Source organism: Chelonoidis abingdonii, chromosome 4, assembly GCF_003597395.2.
Source record: "Chelonoidis abingdonii isolate Lonesome George chromosome 4, CheloAbing_2.0, whole genome shotgun sequence".
In the NCBI taxonomy this organism is placed as follows: domain Eukaryota; kingdom Metazoa; phylum Chordata; order Testudines; family Testudinidae; genus Chelonoidis; species Chelonoidis abingdonii.
Window position 1 is genome coordinate 39,236,700 of NC_133772.1, and position 21,015 is coordinate 39,257,714.

Below are 21,015 nucleotides of genomic sequence, written 5' to 3' on the forward strand. Positions count from 1 at the left end.
AAACTCAAGCGCCCCGGTGAAAAACAAAGGCTCATACAGACGGGATGAAACATAATAAATGCCTCAAAGCCTAAGCTGAGGCTGTATTCCAGACCAAGAGAACCTTCCTATCAGCCACCATTGAAATTGCCAAATTCGATCCCAAGGAGCTGTCCAGGGAGATTAAAATACTTTCAACTCCAAGTGTCTATGGTCTGCATCAGAACTGAGCACCAACCACTGCAAAGAACTGTCGTCTTAATTTGTTGAGGAGATCACATATGTTCGTGAGGCCTTCTCAGATGACATAGGTCTGCTCTGCTTATACCTACCCACCCAGCAACCAACAGCTGACCTGCATTCACAGAGTTCTGTAAGTTCACTCATCAAGGAGTTCTGAACACCTCAAAGGAGTCTTGACGCAAGGTTTGTGAATTTGACCCAGGCCCTTCCTGGCTTTTGAAAGAGAGTCATGAACAATTGGTGCTACTCCTGACTGAAGCAGTCAATGTATCCTTCACTTCCTTCTTCACACTGAAGAAGAATACGCTGGGTACATCAGAGCTAGCCAAGTACCACCCAGTATCAAACCTCCTTTTCCTGAGCAAATTCAGAGAGAAGCAAGCTAGCCAAAGGCCAACTACATACTCATCTAATTGAAGCTAATATTCTAGAACTGGCACAATCTGGATTCAGCTTAGTACGTGGAATTGAAGCCGCTTTGGTGGCACTGATGGATGGTCTCCTTCTGTCAATGGATAGAGTTTAGACATCTGTGCAAACATTTAAGACTGTTGACCATGAGGTACTGCTGTCTCACTTGAGTGAAGTGGCAGGGGTCCATGGTACTGTGCTAAATTGGTTCAAGTACTTCCTGGAGGGAACTCTTCCAATGAATAATGGTGGGAAACTTCACCTCAACCATTAGATTACTCACTTGTGGATTCCCTTGATGATCAATTATTTCTCCAGCTGTTTGCAATGTAGCCATGAGATGAACTTGTCAGACAATATGGACTTGAAGTGCCATCAATATGCAGATGACAGAGCTCTACTTATCCTTGTTCACATATGATCATACCGGTACCACCACGATGGCCCTGTGCTTGAATAAGATCGGCTGATGGATGAACAGCAGCTGGCTGAAGCTGGACCAGAACAAGATGGAAGTGACGTTGGTGAGTAAAGGGAAGTGTTTTGAAGAGTTTGCAGCCATGGTGCAGTCTCCTTTGGTTGAAGATACGCACTCACAATTCAGTTCTGTCCATAGTTCAGTGGTACTCTTGAATTCCTTGTTGATGCTAAGCTTTCACAAAGCAGGATCCCTGAGTAATGTGTTCCATCATCTCCTGTCCACTAGGAGACTCCATCCCATCCTGGTGGATGATGACATGGCCTTGGTTAATCATGCCTTCGTCACCTCTTGGCTAGACTACAGCATTGCACTATATTTGGGTATGAAGCCTTCAGCTCTTGAAAACATCTACTAGTACAGAACGCTGCAGTGCATCTTCTCACAAAACACAGGCTACTGCAAGCTCATTCAATTTCTCTTCTAAACTGGCTTCCCACAGAATTTCAAATTAAGATCAAAGTCTCAGTCCTTATCTTTAAGGCATACCATGGTCTGGGGCTCTAAAAGATTGATGAAAGCTGCAAGCTGAAGATTGTGGTCAACATCTCATGCTCCTCTAGTACACTGGACACTGGAGCCTTCTACAATAAAGGTAAAACTCTTTCTTTTTTTTTTCTGTGAGAGAACTTTCTCAGGGGCTGGTCCAAGACTGTGGAATGAACACTGCCAGGAACTCAGGGCTATCACAAACTGTACCACCTTCCACTTCAAGTGCAAAGTGCTTTGTTTGACCTACCTTCTTTAACTGAACACACATCTCCCTCTGAGGAAATGATGGGAGAACAAACACATGATAGATGTTAGTCATGTTGCTTAGTGGACTGCTGGAAGGCACTCTGATTCTACCATGGTAAGGGTGTTATAACACACATATAGAACAGATTAGATATCTCATAATTTGCCAAGTCTATCACTCCCTGTTCTGGGTCAACTGCTTTTGAATAAATGGCAGCACTAGTCTATTCAGTTGCTTCATCACATTATAGTGACAGAACCAAGACTAGGAGAAGAATGTTGTCCAGTGACCATAGTCACTTTCATTTGCGGTTTTGTGGATTTTGCACAAGAATATAGCATCCCAAAGAGCTAATAGCTAAGTGAGCCAGTGTTTGTCATGATGACAGGTTTCAGAGTGGTTGCTGTGTTAGTCTGTATCAACAAAAACAACAAGGAGCCACAAAGACTCCTCGGTGTTTGTCATGTTATTGGGGATGTAGTTATGAATGGTTGAAGTCTTACCAGATCTACTGTTCACCAAGGGGTTGATCCACCACTCACCGAAATCAATGGAAGTCCTTCTATTGACTTCAAGGGATATTGGACTGGGCCCCACTTTTCCCACTGTGATTTGCAGAATGGACATACAGTGTGGCTGGTTACTCAGTGCAAATTAATAACTGCGCCTTCAGCTGCCCTTGCACTAGCTCCATGAAAGCTCAGACCCACTGCTCCAGTCGCTAACAACAGTACCCCTCTGTATAGCAGAAGATCCTGGGGTTCTTAGTCATGAAGTCTGAAGTTCAAAAACAGTTCAGTGTCCTTTGGAGACAGTGCTGAGGCAGATGTCATGGAATCAGGCAGTTTCCGCAGGTGAGGATGGGATATGAAAGGCAGAGAGTTCAGGAAGTGTTGGAATAGGTGAAAGATGAGGGAGCATCAGTGCTGAAGATGGGAGAACCCAAGAGAATAAATAGTTCAAGTGCTGAAGCAGAAACAGATGTCAATGGGAGATAGCTTGTCTATTAAGATGCCAGTTCTATAGCACCTGTTGATGGGACAGTTTCATCAGGCAGTGAAGTGTTGCATGTCTTAACCTTCTGTTAGGATAAGGTAATGTTTTGTAGCATTCAATGTGAATTGAAGGAAAATAATTTGAAATAAACAGGCTGGAACCAACTGAATTCTCACTTGAAAAAATATACAGGCAACAAGCAAAATGTCCCTTTAAAAAAATCAGTGTAGTTTGTTGGTATTATTCCCCTTTCAAAAAATCTTGTTTAACACATCTGTTTTTATTTTCCTCTGAGCTCCACGTTCAGCAAGACGTCCCAGAATGGACTTTCCCATGTGCCTTTCTTTGTGCATATCTCTGGCTACTGAATCCCCTGCAGAGACACAAGGGGTGAGATGACCGGGTTTGCCCAGATGTGCTAATAAAAACCTGTTCAATCAGCATGTCAGGCACAGAGTTACAAATATGATTGTGATGGTAGGAGAGTGGAAAGCAAACTGAACTATGTCACTTGGAACTGATTAAGGCAATTGTGTCTGATCTGGGGGTGAGAGGTAGCCACCTGCCTGCCTTCCAGGATCATCACTCTGAGTGCATGCGCACATAGAGGACTTAATAATGCCACTCACCAGCTTGTCTGGGAGGAATGGAGCCTTTTTTAATGGCCTCTGGTAGTAGACTTTGACTTCTGGCTAATAGAAGGCTGGTAAATGTCAAACCCTGTGTGTATGTCAGATCCTGGGAAGAAACATTGCTTTACTATGGCTTCTGCCAAGATATGCTCAGTGAAGCAGTAGGTCAGCACTCCAGCCTTTCCCCTCCTGCCAGGGTCACAGCTATATGTATTAGGTGATCTCATCCCACTCAGGAATGTATTTCTGCATCAGAAAGTCTCCACCCAGTTGGGTGCAACTTACTGTATATTTTCCTGAGAGGCCCGGAACTGTAATCATAGGGTGGGTGTGGTTATTTTCTGGTCAAGATTGGGATGCATTGCCAGAGTTGTGTTTATGGGAGTCTAGCACAACATCAGCGCACATTAGTCAATACAGACAAGTGCAAAGTTCTTCACTCAGGAAGGAAAAGTCAAATGCACAGCTGCTAAATGGGGAATAATTGGCTAGGTGGTAGTATTGCTGGAAAGGATCTGCGGGTTATAGTGGAGCACAAACTGAATATGAGTCAACAATGTGATGCAGCTGCAAAAAAAAGCTACTATCATTCTGGGGTTTATTAAGAGGAGTGTCATATGTAAGACACGAGAGAGAATTGTCCTGCTCTACTTGACACTGGAGTACTGTGTCCAATTCTGGGTGCCACATCTTAGGAAAGATGTGGACAAATTGGAGAAAGATTGAAGAAACCTGGGCCTGTTTAGTCTTCAGAAAAGAGGACTGAGGGGGGAACTGATAAGTCTTCAAATATGTTAAATGGTTTAACAGAGAAGATGGTTATCATTTTTTTTTCCATACACACTGAAGGTAAAACCAGAAGTAGTTGGCTGAATCTGTAGAAGAGGAGATTGAGAGGTTAGATATTAGGAAAAGCGTTTAACTGTAAGGTAATTGAGCTCTGGAATTAGGCTTCCAAGGGAAGTTATGAAATCCTCGTCATTGGAGGTGTTTAAGAACAGGCTGGACAAACACCTGTCAGGGATGGTGTAGGTGTGGCTCTGCTACAGTGCAGGGGGCTGGACGTGATGTTTTCTCGTGGTCTCTTCCTGTCCTACATTTCTATGATTCTATGCCTCTGTTTTTGTAACACCTTCTTTCAAACATTCCAGCAAGCAGCAACAATGATGCTGGGGAAATGTAAGCCGTGCTGCAGGTGGAAACCAGATTCCTTATCCCAGACATAGAGAAACAAAATGCAGGTTCTGACAACCAAGGTTTTGGAAGGGGAGGAGGGAGACGGAAGGGATTCACACTAACTGTCTTTCTAGTTCAAGGTGTCCTGGTTATAGAGAACTGGTCTGTCAGTGAAATGTCTGTAATCAGCCATTTTGAATTAAGGTTCTGGTGCTCAGTTTGCTATCTCACTCCAGGATGCAATTCCTCCACTCAAGATCATGTCAGTGAATAGGCTAAGTAACTGTGAAGTGAGCCAGAAGAAATCTGCTAAAGAGTTAGAAATTGTCAGAGATTTTCCATTAGAGCGACTGTAGTGCACTGGAGTGCGACTGTATCTTCAGTGCACACTGGAGGAAGAACAAGGAACATTTAAAACAGTCCAGAATCACTGGAAAATAATAAAACAAACCACTGGTCTGTAAAGTAAGATATATGGTATTAATGAGTTATGAGAGAGACTCTGTAGTATTAATTTGAGGCATTGTGTAGTTCGTTCTTATTACTATTAGTAGAAGCATTAAAATAGCACAGAGTCCCTATTATGTTATCCAACTGTACAAACACATAGTAAGAGACAATCTGTGCCCCAAAAAGCTTACAGTCTTAAGAGGCAAGACTGACAAAACGTGGGAGGGGAAACAGAGGCATAGGGAGGTGAAGGGTCTTATCCAAGATCTCACAGCAGATCATTTCCATAGCCAGGAAAAAACCCTCAGGTCTCCTGAGCAATTTACTGTATGGACTTCAGTGGTGTTACACCTGTATGATGGAAGATTTAGGCCCAATGTGTGTGAGAGCTGATTCCTTGAGAGATCGGTCATAGGTTTGCCACCATTCAGGGTGTGGGGGCAGATGATGGGAGCCCTGTATCTTCAGTTTGTTTTTTAATAAACAAATAAAAGCAAGAGAGAGGAAATCAGAAATCACTTCATCCATGAGTCCTGTAACACTGCCCTTGCCTTGGGAGATGTGTTTCCAATGTGTTTCTGGTCAAGAGGAAGAATAGACAACTCTCTGAAGCCATTATTTAGCTCCACTTGTTTCACTGACTGCTCATCTCTCTTATTATCCATGTCAAAAACTTCCACTCCCTGTCACCCCCCCAAAATCAGAGATATAGACTTCAGTGCTGAGCCTTGAAGCCGCATATTAAGCCAAATCCATGTCAATCCGAAGGGACAAAACTCACATCAGCTGATTTACTCCAGCTGTCTAAAATGTTGAGGAAAGAGAGATCCTTTCTAGTCCTTATCACACAGGCGCCTAACTCATTCTTTCCCAGACAGTGAATTTGATTTTAGTGGAGGACTCTCTGTTATGACTCAGGCATGCTTAAAAGCTAGGGCTTGGTTTTCAGCTTCCTTCTGCCTTAAAAGGTGTTGCTGCTCCTGGTATTTTGTCAGTGTAAGATTTTTTTTTCTTTTAAAGACTTTTAAAAACTGTCAGACAGCTATATCTGCTCAAGAAACACTTGGTGTCAACTTCACTCATTCTCAGTTTAAAAATAAAGCAACCTTTATGGAAAGTATTACTGATTCTCCTCAGGGCCAGGTAGCTTTATGTGCCAGTGAAATGTCAGACAGAAACATTCCTTCATCTAGCAAGGATCTCCGTTGTCTTGCCTGATTTCCTTTATGCTAGATTTGGGGCCCATCTGGAAATTATTGGCATTCAGCACCTGGAGCCACTAGCTTTAAATGGGAGTTAAAGTGGTGGTGACAGGCTGACTATGTCCTGAACAAACCTCATGGAATTAAGGTAAAGTTTACTGAATTCAGTTAAACCTTATCGCGTTAATGTTAATACCTTTTGAGTACATAGTATTAAAACACTATTGTGTATGTGTTATTGTGGCATTGTGTGTACCTTTTCTGCTAGGGAAGGGGGATACTAACGTACTTCCTCTGTTGTCAATCCTCTGAAGCCATCCCCCTGGAGAAGTATGCATATATTAGTTCAAACTGGAGTCTCCAGGAACCATTGGACTACAAAAGAGTTTTTGGATAAATAGCCTGGTTTTAAATTGTCTCAGAGCCTTCCTCCTGATCCAGCAAGTGGACAGGACTACTGGGTAGGGTTGGAAGGTCTGGGTGCTTGTTCTGAGCTGAAACTGTGATGAGCTGGTAACCCCCTGGGTTGGGAGTTTGAAGGACTGTTCCTGATGGAATCCGTCTTAGCATTGGGGGTTAACACTGCTAATTTTATTAGCATGCAGGTAGGTTCTTTTATTGTTTTTAATGTTTTCTCTGTCGTGCTTTTTACCCTAAGAATAAAGTAGGCTTGCATAGGAAGTGCTGTTGTACGGTTTTAACTGTAGAAGTTACAGCTGTTAGCCATCTCTAAGGCCAAAACAAGCAGATTCTGTTTGGGCAGCCTGTCTCTACTGGGGATAACATAGTGTAGTCAAGGAACTGTACAGCTTGGAAATACTCCAGTCAGAAGGGGGAGGGAACAGGTCTCCATTAGAGAGAGGCAACAACTGGGATCTGGAAGCCTGAGTGTAGGTGCCCTGGCTGATCCCTGAGGGGAAATAAAGGTCTAGTTACCCTGAACTGTGACAGTGGTTTGCAAGCCAACCATCTGTCAAATGAGATGTTAAACCAAGATTCTGACTGCTGGTGGTGAGTGAAGATGCTGTAGTACTTTCCGAGGAGTTGTCATATTAACTCTGATGATCTGGCAAAATTACTGCTAGGATGATTGGATTGTGCTTAACTAAAACCCCTGTGCATTTCTATACGGATAGAGCACACTTCTTTGGTAGGGCCACATCTGTGCTGGCAACACAGTATTCACCACCTGTGGTAGCAATGATGGAAGCTGTAGTGTAGGAAGCAGAGCTTGAGTACTGTTAGTGAGTCCTGTCTACACTACAGCTTCTATTGTTGCTACCATAGGCAGAACTGTTGGTGAGTTATGTATCTGATTTTTGCCAGGGTAGAGACAGCCTTCCTTCCTTAAACTGTGGTGCAGGGTTGCTGTACAATAGCTGTCATGTTCCATACAGAGGATGTCTATATTTTGCTAAGGGATGAACTGATTATAGTAGAACCTTTTTCTCCACTTCACAAGCTTAATCCATTGAGGTTTATAAAACCCTTTGAGCAACTGTGAGGAGAGGTCTTAGAAAAACTTCAAATTATTACTGTTTTGGCCATGATCATTCTCTTCATGGAGCATATTTGCACAATTGGGTTTCTCTTGTTGGATTTCCTACGTATTATTCACGGGGACCAATAGCAGCTTGCATCTTGGAAGGATGGCAAACCTCAGTTACTACTCTATTATTCTGGGGTGTGAGATCTGTCTGGAGTTGCTGCCGCTCCCCTACTCGTCCCAACATCGCATTTCCACAGCAGTTTTCTTATTTTATGTACAAATTTGCGTAGACAAGAAGGTCTTTCCTTGTCTGATAATGAGCAGGAAAGCAACCAGGGAGGTCCTCCCCTCCATCTGGTCACTCTAGGGTGACTTTTACAGTATGAATTTTGCTCTCAGTAATTTATTTTAATACCAAGCTTTTATTGAGGTTTTAAGTATGTGGATAGGAACAAAGATGAGGGGTTGGGGGCTATGGGGTAGGGTTCTAGGCAGTACTTAATTTGTGCCACGGCTTGCCAGGGCTGAGCCCTGGCACCACTAGGTTTGGCAGTACATAACCCCAACAGCTCAGGGCTTGTGGCATCAGTCATAAAAGTGAAGAAACTGTTCGAATCGCAGTACGTCTTTCATTACAGATTAAGCACTGGTGATAGGGTTTAAAAGTGACTGAACTGAAAAGAAATCACCTCTCTCTTGCACTTCCTGCATTCCTGAAGTGTCTTCTGAGTCATCATCTGTTTAGTTTACTGATAGATGTGTTGGTTGGTTGTTTTTACAGTGGCAGCACTGAAAGGCCGTTATTGTTGTGGGAGATCAAGGCTCCATCCTGGTCCATCTTGTTTGTCATCAGCAAAACTGCCAGCCACGGTAAGTTTCTGCACTTAGAATCCTTTTTGGTGAGGCCGCATGACCCCAGAAAGTGTCTTTGTGAAAACCACCTCTTGGTTATTCCACATTTATGCTCCATTAATTGATTTTCTGCATGAGAAATTGTTCAGTTTGCCAGTCCCAAACCCAATGGCTATATTTGTTTTTGTTTTTTTTCCTGAATGTGAGCACTGGAAGCTCAGCTTACCTGGAATGGTCAAGTGACATTGTCTTCTGACCATAACCACACTTTAAATTGAGGTCAATTCAGTGTGTGAATATTTGATCCTTCTCTTGCTATCAAAATCCAGCATCAGATATATCTTTCATCTTGAGTCATGCCTTCATCCTTTGCATCGAGATACATTTCATTTGAATCATGAAGGAGAAGGAAACATTGGTAGGGAGAGTGGGGATCAGAACCCTGTAGTGAGAGACGATTCCTTTAGATGCTTTAAAAGTGGACTGGACCAAGCACTCTGGAATATAGTATAGGGTAACAGTCCAGCACTGGCAGTTAGGCAGGTTAGATGCTTTGATAGGCCTTTTGCATCTGTAATTTGTGTGGTTCTATTAATGCTTTTAAAACTGATGGCTGGGATTGTCAAAGGCGCCTAAGAGTGTTAGGTGGTTCAGTGCAGGTTGGGTGCCTAATTCACTCCTTCAGGCCCTTTTGAAAATCCGAGCTAAAAATACTCTGAAGAAAACATTTTCCCCTTCCAGTCTCAGTACAAACTTTCCACTGACTTTTCTGTGAATCTTCTGCTTTCCTTCATCAATAATTCAACAGAACATGTTCACCTGATCGTGGAGTTTGAATACCTTTTTAAAGTAGGGTGAAATAAGTATTTGCAACAGTGCTCCTCTTTTTCGTGAAATGAGATGCCTGCGTCTGATCTGTCATTCCAATCTGGAGAGCTTAATGTACCTGTGGGGTGTGTGTGTGTGTGTGTGTGTGTGTATATGTTGGGCACATATGAGGAGAGTGGTGGTGCTGGAGCCCTGGAATGAGTCTTGTTTTAAGGAGGACCTGAGAGCCCCACAGACATGAGATGGAATTTTTAATGGTGCTGAGGGAATTTGAATCTAATCTGAATTTCAGTGGGATTTGGGTGCTGAGCCTGCATTGTCCTTGTTGGGTCAGGGCCAAGAGAAGCAAACAATCTGTGTTCAGACTGCTATTCAGCTTTCCTTATGTAAATATAATACAATGGACGAGAATGGGAGAATGAACAAGTAGGACTGTTAAAAAGCCAAGAAACTTCAGTTAAAAGGATTTGACATAAGAGCACGGATGCAGTATGTCTTCCTAGCCTTCGTTGGTATTGCGAATACATAAATAATATATGAGTTGGGAAGTAATAGAAGATAACCCTTGCAAGCTGCTATCATATCCTGCAAAGAGCGAGCGAGCTTGCAGATTACATGACAGATGATGGTGCTATACCTGCCACAAAGGCAGCATTGAGCAAAAGTGATTACTTTAATTAAAAAGTTGGAGGCTGGGTCCAAAGCCACATGCAGAATGCTAAGCCGTATATTTGAAGTTTTAGGAATGCTGATCAAGGCTATGGCTGCACGTTGCATCAGTGCTGTTCTTCCCAGTCAGCATTACTGGGATTTCTGAGCTCTTTGGATACTGCTGGTTCCTTTTCTTTTGCAAGCTGGAATGTAGATATCACTTGAAAAATAGGAATGGTGGAATGTAGAGGTCTGTACAGTGTGCAGCATTTGGAGCCAGCTAGCTGGGCATTGCATTTCCTTTGATTTCGTATTGAACGTAAGTAATTGCTTTATTCACAGAAAGTTTAAAAAGGAGGCTCAATCTATGTGACTGATGAAACATGCTTCTGAGATCCTCTGTTATGTATAGAATCTGTGAGTTCACTCTGCCTTTTCAGGAGACAGCGGCATCTTGTCATGGATGTTTCCTTTTGTTTCTCCCCATTACTTTCACAGACTGAAGCCTTTGCCTGTAGAGAATTCGCTTTATAAGCAGACTTCAGTGTAGATTATGAGGTTAGGCCAGGTGCGCGCCAAGAGGAGAGGCCAAGGGTATGAGTGAGACGGATCCTCTGTTAAGTGATAGACCACATCACCTGGGGCAGAGGCTTCCTGACTTTTATGTGGCCAGTTCCTCGGCTCATTTTAATCAGTGTCACGTCACAGACTTCAGTTTACACAAACTGAGGATCTGGCCCATAACATTTAGCTGCACAGCACTATTTCAAAGAGCATTCAGATTAGATTCTGAGTGTTTTTATTTACAAATAGCCTGAAATGTCAGGGATTAGCACTGTAAACCAGCAGATGGTTTTCAGTCCCTGCAAACTAAAATCCTATGGCTGTTTTTTTTGACACTGACCTGTATGATTTCTCATGTGGACTGCAACATCAATCCCATATGTTTATCTTTGATCTTAAATCTCTCTTCTGAGACTGTATTCAGAATCCCTTCCTCCTTTGGTCCTTAGATGCACCAGGATTGTTTAGGGATTGGGAGACCCTGCTGTTGTCACCAAAGGCATCTCCGTGTGCATCTGTCAAAACTAACTTGGGACAAAGTGTGGCTTTGTGGGAGGTGAACATCAAAGCCTTGTCTACATTACAGCATTTCACCTTTGCACTCCCCTAGTAGGCCTGTAACACATCACCCAAAGTCACTTCCCACCTGGGGAGAGTTCCTCTGGGCAGTTTTCACATACTCCTTAGATGCTTTTGGGAGCAGTGGGTACTGTACGGGGTTCTCTGCTCTGTGTCCCCATCAGGTTCCCTGATTGTTAACCTTTGAGCTCATTCCATTTCTGGTTTTCTCATTAATTACCCCACAAATTCTTTTGTGGCCTTGGTTTAACAGTTCCTCCCCCTTTGTTGAGGGTGTGGGCCTATAGTTCTCGGTGGGCCCAAGCCCAACTGCCCCAGTTCCCACAATAGATAGCCACCATGCAGAGGTATTCACAATTTCATTGGGATTGCACTTGCTCTGAGCAAGGCTGACTGGTGCAGCAATCTGCACTTGTGCAGTGCTAAAGTAGACAGCAGGCATTGCTGTCTCAGCTGTCCCACTTCATTTGGTCTTTTTGCTAATGTAGTGCACTGGTCATTCTTCCATGGTTGACTTCCGCTACTCTGCAGTCCTGATAGAAAGTCTTCTAAATTCTCCACACAAGTACAAACTGGGCTGCATGCATGCAGTGGTTAGAGTCCTAGCCAGCACTCAGAAGACCCATTTTCAATTCCCAGCTGTATCCACATACTTCCTATGTGACCTTGATAGTCATGTAGCCTTAGTGTGCCTCAGTACCCCATATGCTAAAAGCATCACCTCTGCCATGGCTTTCTGCATTAGCAAACATTGAACCTCCATCTATCCGCTGTCATATAGGCACAACACAAGAGTTTAAAGATTGTGAAGACTACCCAGAACTTCCCATCTGATAGGTTATGGATAACATATCCCAGCAACTCCTGGAATTGTGAAAACCACTGTGGACCACACGTGACCAACTCGTGTCTCTGTATCTGGCATGGGAATGGCAAAGTGTCAGACCTCGTCTACTGCTCCAAACAAGCAAGTTATTACTGACCCAATGAGCCATCCTCCTGGTTTCAACCTGCCATGCAGACTTTGGACAACATTGAACTGCATCCAAACAAACCATGGAAGATGCATCTATTTGATGCACAAGTGGAAAATCAAAGACTCCCCTTCGTGCGACTGAGGTGAGAACATCCAAACCATTGAACACATAACACAGTGTCCCAAATATGGTGTCAAGGCTGATTCCCTACTGTGGCACTTTGAATGCAGAAGATGGAGGCCTGCAAGGATTTAAAAAATTAATACTGGCCTCTGCAGGCTTGTATTAAACTCCCAAGGTTACAGCTTTTCTCTGACTTAGACTTGGTAAATACTGCCACCATCCAAATGCAAATGGAACCCATGGGAAACTTGGGAATTTCTTCCTGTGGGGTACCCTCAAGCCCTCTCACTCCTCCCTCTGGAAAGAGCAGAGAAAGAAAACAAAGGCAATTAGCTGTTGCCAACAGCTAATTAAACAATAAGTTCACAAACTTCTTAGGACACCAAAAATCCAGTCCTGTTCTTAAAAAAGGGTACTTCTTATTAAAAACAAAAAAGAAAGAAAATACATCTGGAACTTAGACTTTTGCTAGATTTTAAAAGAGCAATTCCAAAAATTAAGCACCCAAAATAGCCTTCTTGGGGGTTCAGCTTAAAGGTTACAAGCAAACAAAATCATCGGGGGTTAGCACAGGAGGAGTCCACTAGCATAAGAAATAAACAGAAATAAACCTAATCATGTCTAGCTAAACATTCCTGATCTACTTACACATTTGGGAGTTCCAAATAAGTAGTTCTGGGTATGATCTGATGATTTATGATAATAGCTGGCTTAAAGCTTCTCATAGCATAACTGCTCCCTGTTCCCCTCTTTCCTGGAGAAACAACAACGGAGAGAAAGGGGAAGTTTTTTCCCCATTTAAAAATGTTCTAGCCTTCCCATTGTCTCTTTTGGTCAGGTGCCCAGTCCTTTCCTTTTACCTGTGGCCTTGTTAACCCTTTACAGGTTAAAAAAAAAAAAAAAAAGTAGAGAACAGCTCCTAACAGGGGTTTTATAGCTAACTGGCTGGCTGAGTGTCCATAAAAAGGAGCTTCCTCCCATCATTTATCACATATGGATTCAAAGGTGATTGGATGATCTCCAGTGTCACAGAGGAGGCCTTGAAATGGCTTATGGACCTGCAGCTACAGTGATACAACATTGCTGTGCACATGCCATACGTGTGTGTGTGAGAGAGTACTCCATTTGTAAAATGGTATAATAGCATGTCATTACTCTCACAGGTGTGTATTAAAGATTTTAAGGCACTTGAATGCTGTGATAATGGGTGCCATATAAATACCATAGGTAGGTTAAATGCATTTCTTCACAAGCATCTATTTCTGTACAATTGTTGTGCGTCAGTGCTGGTTTCCAAAGCTGCTTTTGGATCATAATTAAAAGAAGCTTTCATATGGGCATGTCTCAGGCTGACCTCCGTGAGGGTGCCTGCCCAGATCTGGGGCAATGAGAAAACTCAGATACCCTAGATCTGTATTACTTGGCCAGGGCCTAGTAATGGACAATGATGGCCTAGTGTGATTTTCTTGGTTTCTTCGTTTTTTGCCGTCATGCTTATGTATTGCTGCAGGTGTGCGTATTTTGTGTTGGCTTTCAGCATGCGTCTCTCTTGTTAAGATATTATTAGGAAGAAATTCACTAACTTGCTGACCTCATTAAAATCTATTCGGTGCCCAATCACTTCACTGCCGAATAACCTTCTTCAGAACAGTCACTTGCCCCAGGTGAGTGGGTGAGTAGAGTTGTGCCAGGGTGATCAATATAAAATTCTCTCTCAGCCCTGATAAAAGTGATGCATTTTCTCTTTCCTTCATGATTGCTCAGTCGCTTCAGCAGCCCGCAGCGAAGTGATATATAGCCCTGGAGTGGTAATGTTAGCTCAGCATTCTCTGTCCCCGCTAAATAGAGGACCTACACTTTCCTTTGTCTTTCTCTTGCTCCAAATGTATTTAACAAACCTTCCTTATTGCCTTTTAAGTCCCTTGGTAGGTGCAACTCAGTTTGTTCCTTAGTCTTTCTGATTTTATCCCTATATTCTCGTGCTGCTCTTTTGCACTCCTCCTTATCAATCTGTCCATGTTTCCACTTTTAGTTTGATTCCTTTTTGATTTTCAGGTAATTTAAAGAGATCCCAATGGAGCCATACTATTCTTCCTACCTTTTCATTGCATTGGGAGAGTTGGCAGTTGAGCTTTTAGTATTGTCACCTTGAAAAAACTGCCAGCACTCACTGACTTCTTTTTCCCTTAGATATTTTTCCCCCATGGGACTTTACCTACCTGTTCTGACTTTGTTAAAGTCTGAATTTTTTTTAAGTCCGTTGTCCTTATTCCACTGGTCTCACCCCTTCCTTTCCTTAGACTCATGAAATATATTATTTCATGGTCCAAATTGCCTTCCCCTTTGGATTTGCAATGAATTCCTCCCTGTTGGTCAGCAGTAAGCTTGCCCCCCGCCCCCATCTCCCACTCACCGGTTACTTCCTCCAGTTTCTGAAATAAGAAGTTGTCCCCTGTACATTCCAAGAACTTACTGGAAATTGTTTTTTTCCATATTAGTTTATTTATGTTGTATCATAGTGGGGGGAACCTGCGAGCAAACAAATGGAGGGAAAGGCACCCAAGTCAAATGTAATTAATTTGGTTCTGTACTGGATAGAATAGTGCAAGCAACTCTTCTGCCATTACTCAACTCTTCGCTGCGGTTGGGTGATTGGGCTGGGAGGTTCAGATTTCAAGTATGTTCTCTGGAATTTGGCAAGTGAACCGGTCAGCTGCATTATGCAGGGGACCAGGCCGATTGAAGAAATGCATTTGGCTCCATGTTGCAAAGAAAGAGTCTCACTTTGGATTTCAGCCCAGGGAGACCTGTATGACTGATCACCCCTCCCTCGGTGTCAGCAGCTGTTGTTGTCAGGGAGAAACATGACTTACATCTGCGCTATGGGTGAGATTGTGTGCATTTTGGGGGCATTCCAGGAGAAAACATGGTTTGTCTGTTCCACAAACAAAGAAGTGGAGGCAGAGGGAGAAGGAATGAACCACAAAGAGTGATGTGTTCCCCTTTGCATTTTAGTCTTAGTAGCTTTGTTGTTGGTTTGGGGAACATAATAAGGGGAATGATTGAAAGGTTCATATGTATAGGAATGTAGAAGCTGGCACATTGGTCCATCTAGTCGAGTGGTTTTTGTCTCTGACAGTAGCCATTATCAGCTGCTTCAGAGCAGGAAGGTGCAAGAAACCCTGAGGTTATAGAATAACTTGCCCACAGGGAATCTTTCTTCCTATTGAATGTTTCTGAAATGTTTTTAAAAACTGAACAGTGAAGCACTGTAGAGATTCAGTGGTCAGATTAATCACATTACTCTTTCAAATGGTTTAGTCAAAGCTTTGCCTTGTTAGAGGCAAAAATCTGGATTATTCTTAGCTTTTTACTAACCCAAACACACTTCACTTCTGGGAGGTGAGTGGGACCGTGCGGCAGGAAGGGCGGAATAGAAATAGGTTCAGTAAACCAGTTGGGAGATTATCAGCACATAAATCTTAGACGACAGCCCCATGTGCAGCAGATCTTGTGTGTCCTCATTGGCTTTCCAAAGAGGGGAAGCTTTGAGTGCAGAGAGGCTTTCTGAGGTGCTAAAATGGTTAGAGTAAACTTCTGCTTGCTGCTGAGATCAGAGCAGGGGCTTATCTCCCTCCATGCTTTGGTTTGTTTGCTGCCTCCATTAGCACCTGTTCAGTTCTTTCCGTGAATGTCCGGGTGTATCCCGGTGAGTGTTTGCTCTGTCTTTGTGTGATGCAGGGGCTAACCATGCCTTGCTGGGGGTCCCCAGCTCCACAAGGGCACATCATATTGTAGGATGTAGGAGGTTAAAGGACTGATGCAGGAAAGATGTTTATTATTTGTAGTGTAATAATGAACAGAGGTCATAGCTGAGGTCCCCATTGTGCTAAGCAGTCAACATACACCTAGTAAGGGACCGTCTCTGTCCTAAACGGACAAAGTGTGGGAGGGGAAATTGAGGCACGGAGAGGTCAGGTGACTTGCCCAAGATCCCATATCAGGATAGTGGCAGAGTGGGGAATGGACTCTGATTCTTTTGAGTCTCCGCCCGGTGCACTATCTGCCAGGCCACATTTCCTACCTTTTAAAATATACTTTAGGTTTTCAGAGAACTAACATGTCAAGAAATTGCCCTCTGACCCAGAGAGAACAAGGAGGACTCCCATAGCCTTCCTACTCAGTGTGTGCACACAGCTTTAGTTATCATTACTAGAAATTGTATGTGCATATTGAGCTTAATCTAAAACCCTCTGAAGTCAATAAAAAGACTCCCATTGATTCCAGTGGGCTTTGGAACGGGCTTGTAGAAGGGAGAATGAGCCCTTTAGAATTAATCCAGAATTAAACACCTAGTGCTGATGGCCCTGTGCAGAATTCTCCTGACATTTGGTTTGCCAAAATGTTGCCACTAGCTCCAGATCGGATTCTTTGCTTGATACTTATTAAAATTTCTCCAGCTTGGAAATGGGAACTGCAGAAGCTTTGATAAATGGATTTGATAGGTTTTTATTGTATCACTGGAGCCTCTGAAACTACTGCTGCATCCTTTGAAATGCTGTGTGTAGCTTCTTAGAGCAACACCCCCTGCAAATCTCATCTCTAAGCAGATTTAATAAATACAAAACATCCCTGCACTCACAAATATTCTTTTTGTTCTGTTGTCAGCTAACAAGTTCATAGATTTAAATGCTCGGTGGTACAATTTAGACTGACCTCTTGCATAACATGGGCCACAGAACTTCACCCAGCTATTCCTGAGTCAAGCCCACTACTTCTGGCTGAGCTAGAGTGCATTATTTAGACAGACATCCTGTCTTGCTTTAAAGATTCCAAGTGATGGAGAATTTCCCTCAACCCCAGAAAAGTTGTTCCACTGGTTGATTACCCCTTGCTGTTAAAAATGTGTGCCTTTGTTTCTTGTCTGAATTTATCTATTTTAGCTTCAAGCCATTGGATTGTGTTACGCCCTTGCTTTCTGATATCAAAGCTTTTTAACCTAGCAATCTTCTCCCCATTTAGTACTTATGAGTTAGCAGAGCACACAAAACAACTACTACGCCTGTGGCCAAGATCTTTAAATGTGACTAGTGATTTTAGGGGCCCGGCTTGAGACACCTTGAAGGGGCCTGGCTTTCACAAAGTTCTGCCCTCTGAAAATCAGGCCCCTTTATGGTGTATTAAGCTGGCCATCCAAAATTAATAATGCCAGCTGAACATCTTTCCCTCCACCCCGAGAAGATGCTGACGCACTGTACCAACAGTAATTATACAAAGAGTAGTATATATAGTTCATAATGACCTCCTCTCACAGAGTTCTTCTGGTTTGTGTGAAGAAGTGAAACTGCTTGTAAGCTTCTAGCCCCCACAGGGTCTCTGGATTCTTTGAAGGTTTCCTCATCCTTCGGAAAACCCCTTGTGTGATATGTTTGACTTCTTGCCAGTGATGTCAGTCTGTCAGTCATCCACATTCCCTAAGCCCTTTGCGTAATGAAGGTTTTAAGGAATTCTCTCATTGTTGGTCTAGTAGCAGTGCAAGTTCACCAGTGCTAGGAAGTGAGGAGAGGCACTTGTGATTTGGGCTGTGGCCTGGGATGCCAGAGATCTGGGTTCAATTCCTAGCTTTGTCACAAGCTTCCTGTGTGACCTTGAGCAAGTCATTTAATCTCTCGGTGCCTGTCTGTAAAGTGTGGATAGTGATACCTCTCTTGTCTATTTAGATAAGATCTCAGAGACTGTCCCTTACTATGTGTATGTACAGGACCTAGCACAATGGGGTCCTGGTCCTGGTTGGAATCTCTAGGCCTGCGTTTCTCAAATGCGGCCACCAGGGCTTTTCTTCTGGCCACAGCCTCCTGGACTGTAATGGGGGGGAGGAGAGCAAAGTAGTGGACCCTTCCCCTCCTTAGTGCTCCTGGATACACTGCCTTGGTGTTGGTTGCTAGGGCTGCCAGCAGGGTTCCCCCGTTTCCTTCCCCCCTCATCTCTCGAGATACCTGAGACACAAGGCTGGAGAAGCAGGCAGCCGGTGAGTTCCCCACCTTCCCAGGAGTGGTTTGGAATTCAGCCCTGGGGTTGCAGGGGGGCAGGCTCTGGCTGTAGGACTTTGGGCTCCAGGCCTGGGCTCATGGCTGTGCAGCTTTGGGCTATGTCCTCTGGCCATGGGGCTTCAGGCTGCAGACCCCTGCTGCCTCCCTTGGGCCTCCCCCCTCCCCTCCCATCCAGGGCTTAATTTGTCCCCAGGCTTGCCAGGGCTGAGTAAGTCTGCTGTGAAAAGTGATATAGTACTTGCATGTTGGTTAATAGCACTTTTCACAACAGGCTTATTAGCTAGCAGTAAATAAAAATTACGATGATTTGGACATGTCTGTGCAATTTTATTTTTCTCCTAAAGCTAATTAAGTATTTAGGGAAAAGAGTGAGAGCAGCCACTAGCAAGAGTTGGTGGCTGTACCCTGAGGCCACCAAAAATTTTGTCCTGAGAACCCCTGCCCTAGGCTCCGTTGTAAGACTAATAACACTGGGTATGCTAGTACTGATTGGCTGCTGACATATACCAATAATACAAATAAAAACACTGGTGACCTGTCAACCAGCACTCATGCTAGATGGCTGCCTGTCCAACCAGTACTGTCTGATTGTTTCCTTGTGCTACCCCTGCCTCTTATATCCATCTGTTGTCTCTTGTTTTAGCCTTAGATTGGAAGCTCTTTGAGGCAGAAACTGTCTTGTTGTCCTGTACTTATGCAGAGCCTAGCACAATGGGGTCCTGGTTCGTGACTGGGGCTGCTAGGCACAGCCACAATACAAGTAATAGACCAACAATGAGAGACATTTTAAAAATGATTAGTGTCATGCACCTTAACTGTTGAAAAAACAATGTGGATGAGCTGCCTCAAGATTTCAACTCAAAACACATAGCTAGAAAACAAATTGCTCTTTTCTTCTCCCTCTGTTAAAGCTCTAATCCAGGGCTAAATGCTTGTGCCAAATTGCTTTTACAGGAGTTTAACTTCCATGCTCATAATTTCATTCAGATTAATTAAAAAAAACCTCTCCCAGTTACAGTTTGACTGAGGAAGATTTTTATCAGATCTGTTTTAACAAAGGCACAGATCTTTACATTTAATCTTATTTCCTTAGCTTTAATAAAAATGGCACCCATCCGTACGCTCTGTGCACCCTGGGTATCATTCAAAATATGTCCAGACTGCAGCAATTAAACTAACCTACCACAAACCCGCCTGATCTTGAATAATTCTCCACCTCTGTAATTACAGTTCCCTTCACCTCACTCATTATCAAAGGTTGGGCGGGGGGGGGAGAGGGAAGGATGAATATCTGCTTTAAATGTTTAGTTTTTCTGCAGTATGAAATGCCTCGTGTGTAGCATAGCCAAGCTGACATTCCTGTTGCTTTCGTTGCACTGACCCCTTCAAACTTCGCTGTAACCCCTCAGAAAAGCGTGACTAGATTTTTTTTGAAGTATTTATTTATTTTACAATTTTATTTTTTTACAATGAGGAAAGTTGGCAGTTTCCGTTGCCCTCTCCCATTGTTTATTTTGAGCCAGACACTAAGCATGGAAAGTTGTGGCTGAAAAGGCGAATGTTTGAAACAGGGTTTCTACAATAGAAACTGTTTTCCAGTCTTACTATGGAGTTGGTGCTCCTAGGGTCCTGTGAGAGTGGTCTCAGAGCATTAAGGAATTACCTTTCAAATCCTGCTCTTAAGTGACTTCCACTGTGGGGTGAAAGAATGGCTGATGGCTGGTTTCTAAGCAGTTCAAAGGTGAGCACTAATAGCAGCATATTGAACCTGTGTGAGGGCCAACAAATGTCCTCTTTTTCAGAGGTGCCCTGATTGTACTCCATTATTATTTATATTTTGGCAACACTTGGGAGGGGCATGTCATGGATCAGGGCCCCACTGTGCTAGGTGCTGTACCAGTACAGAACAAAAAGACAGTCTCTGCCCCAAAGAGCTTACAGTCTAATCAGGCCAGATTCACTGCTGGCGTAAGTAGGTACAGTTATTACAGCAAACAGTTGCACATGCTTACTTCAGCCGAGGATCTGGCCCATCAAGTTGTATATTATTCAAATTTATTTTGTACTGTTTTTTTTTTTAAACGTCACACTATGTTGAATTAGTAAATTGATACTTGCGTCCTTTTTCTTCCTCTTTGAGTGAGGCTGTGTTTTAGGAGTTCTGTCCACGCACTGGGAGCCAGGAGATGGTTCTGCCAACATGAATTGACAAGCTCTGATTTTTGGAGCAGTAAAATTGATGAGAATCTTGTTAATAGCACTTTGTTGCAGTTTTTCAAAGCTATGACCAGCAGCAAAAGCACTGAAGCTGCCAAGCTGCAGACTCAAAAAGACAGCCCAGCATCTGTCTGCATTTGGCCCCTATTTGGAAGGTTTTCTTTACGGCTGTAAAGGCTGACTCTTAATTTAACTGGACTTATACATTTAGCAGAAATCGGGCTAGGCTCCACCCTCACCAGTGAAAGTTTTCATTCATGCTGGATCAATAGGCGAGTGAATTTTTCAAGACCTAGTTCTACCTTTTGAGCTCCACACAGTTCTCTGAAGATGTCCACGTGGTGCGCAGAGGCGGTCAAAAAAGCAAACAGGATGTTAG

At 43.4% G+C, this 21,015-nt stretch overlaps 1 protein-coding gene across 3 annotated transcripts in view; it reads left to right on the top strand.

Annotated features, from left to right (window-relative positions):
* TSPAN4 (tetraspanin 4) overlaps positions 1 to 21,015 on the top strand; it is a 726,272-nt gene that overhangs the window by 125,494 nt on the left and 579,763 nt on the right. For all 3 annotated transcript variants that reach the window (XM_075065079.1, XM_075065081.1, XM_075065080.1), the window contains exon 2: positions 8,577 to 8,665. The gene's annotated coding sequence lies outside the window, so the exon portion shown is untranslated. The remainder of the gene's footprint in view (positions 1 to 8,576; positions 8,666 to 21,015) is intronic.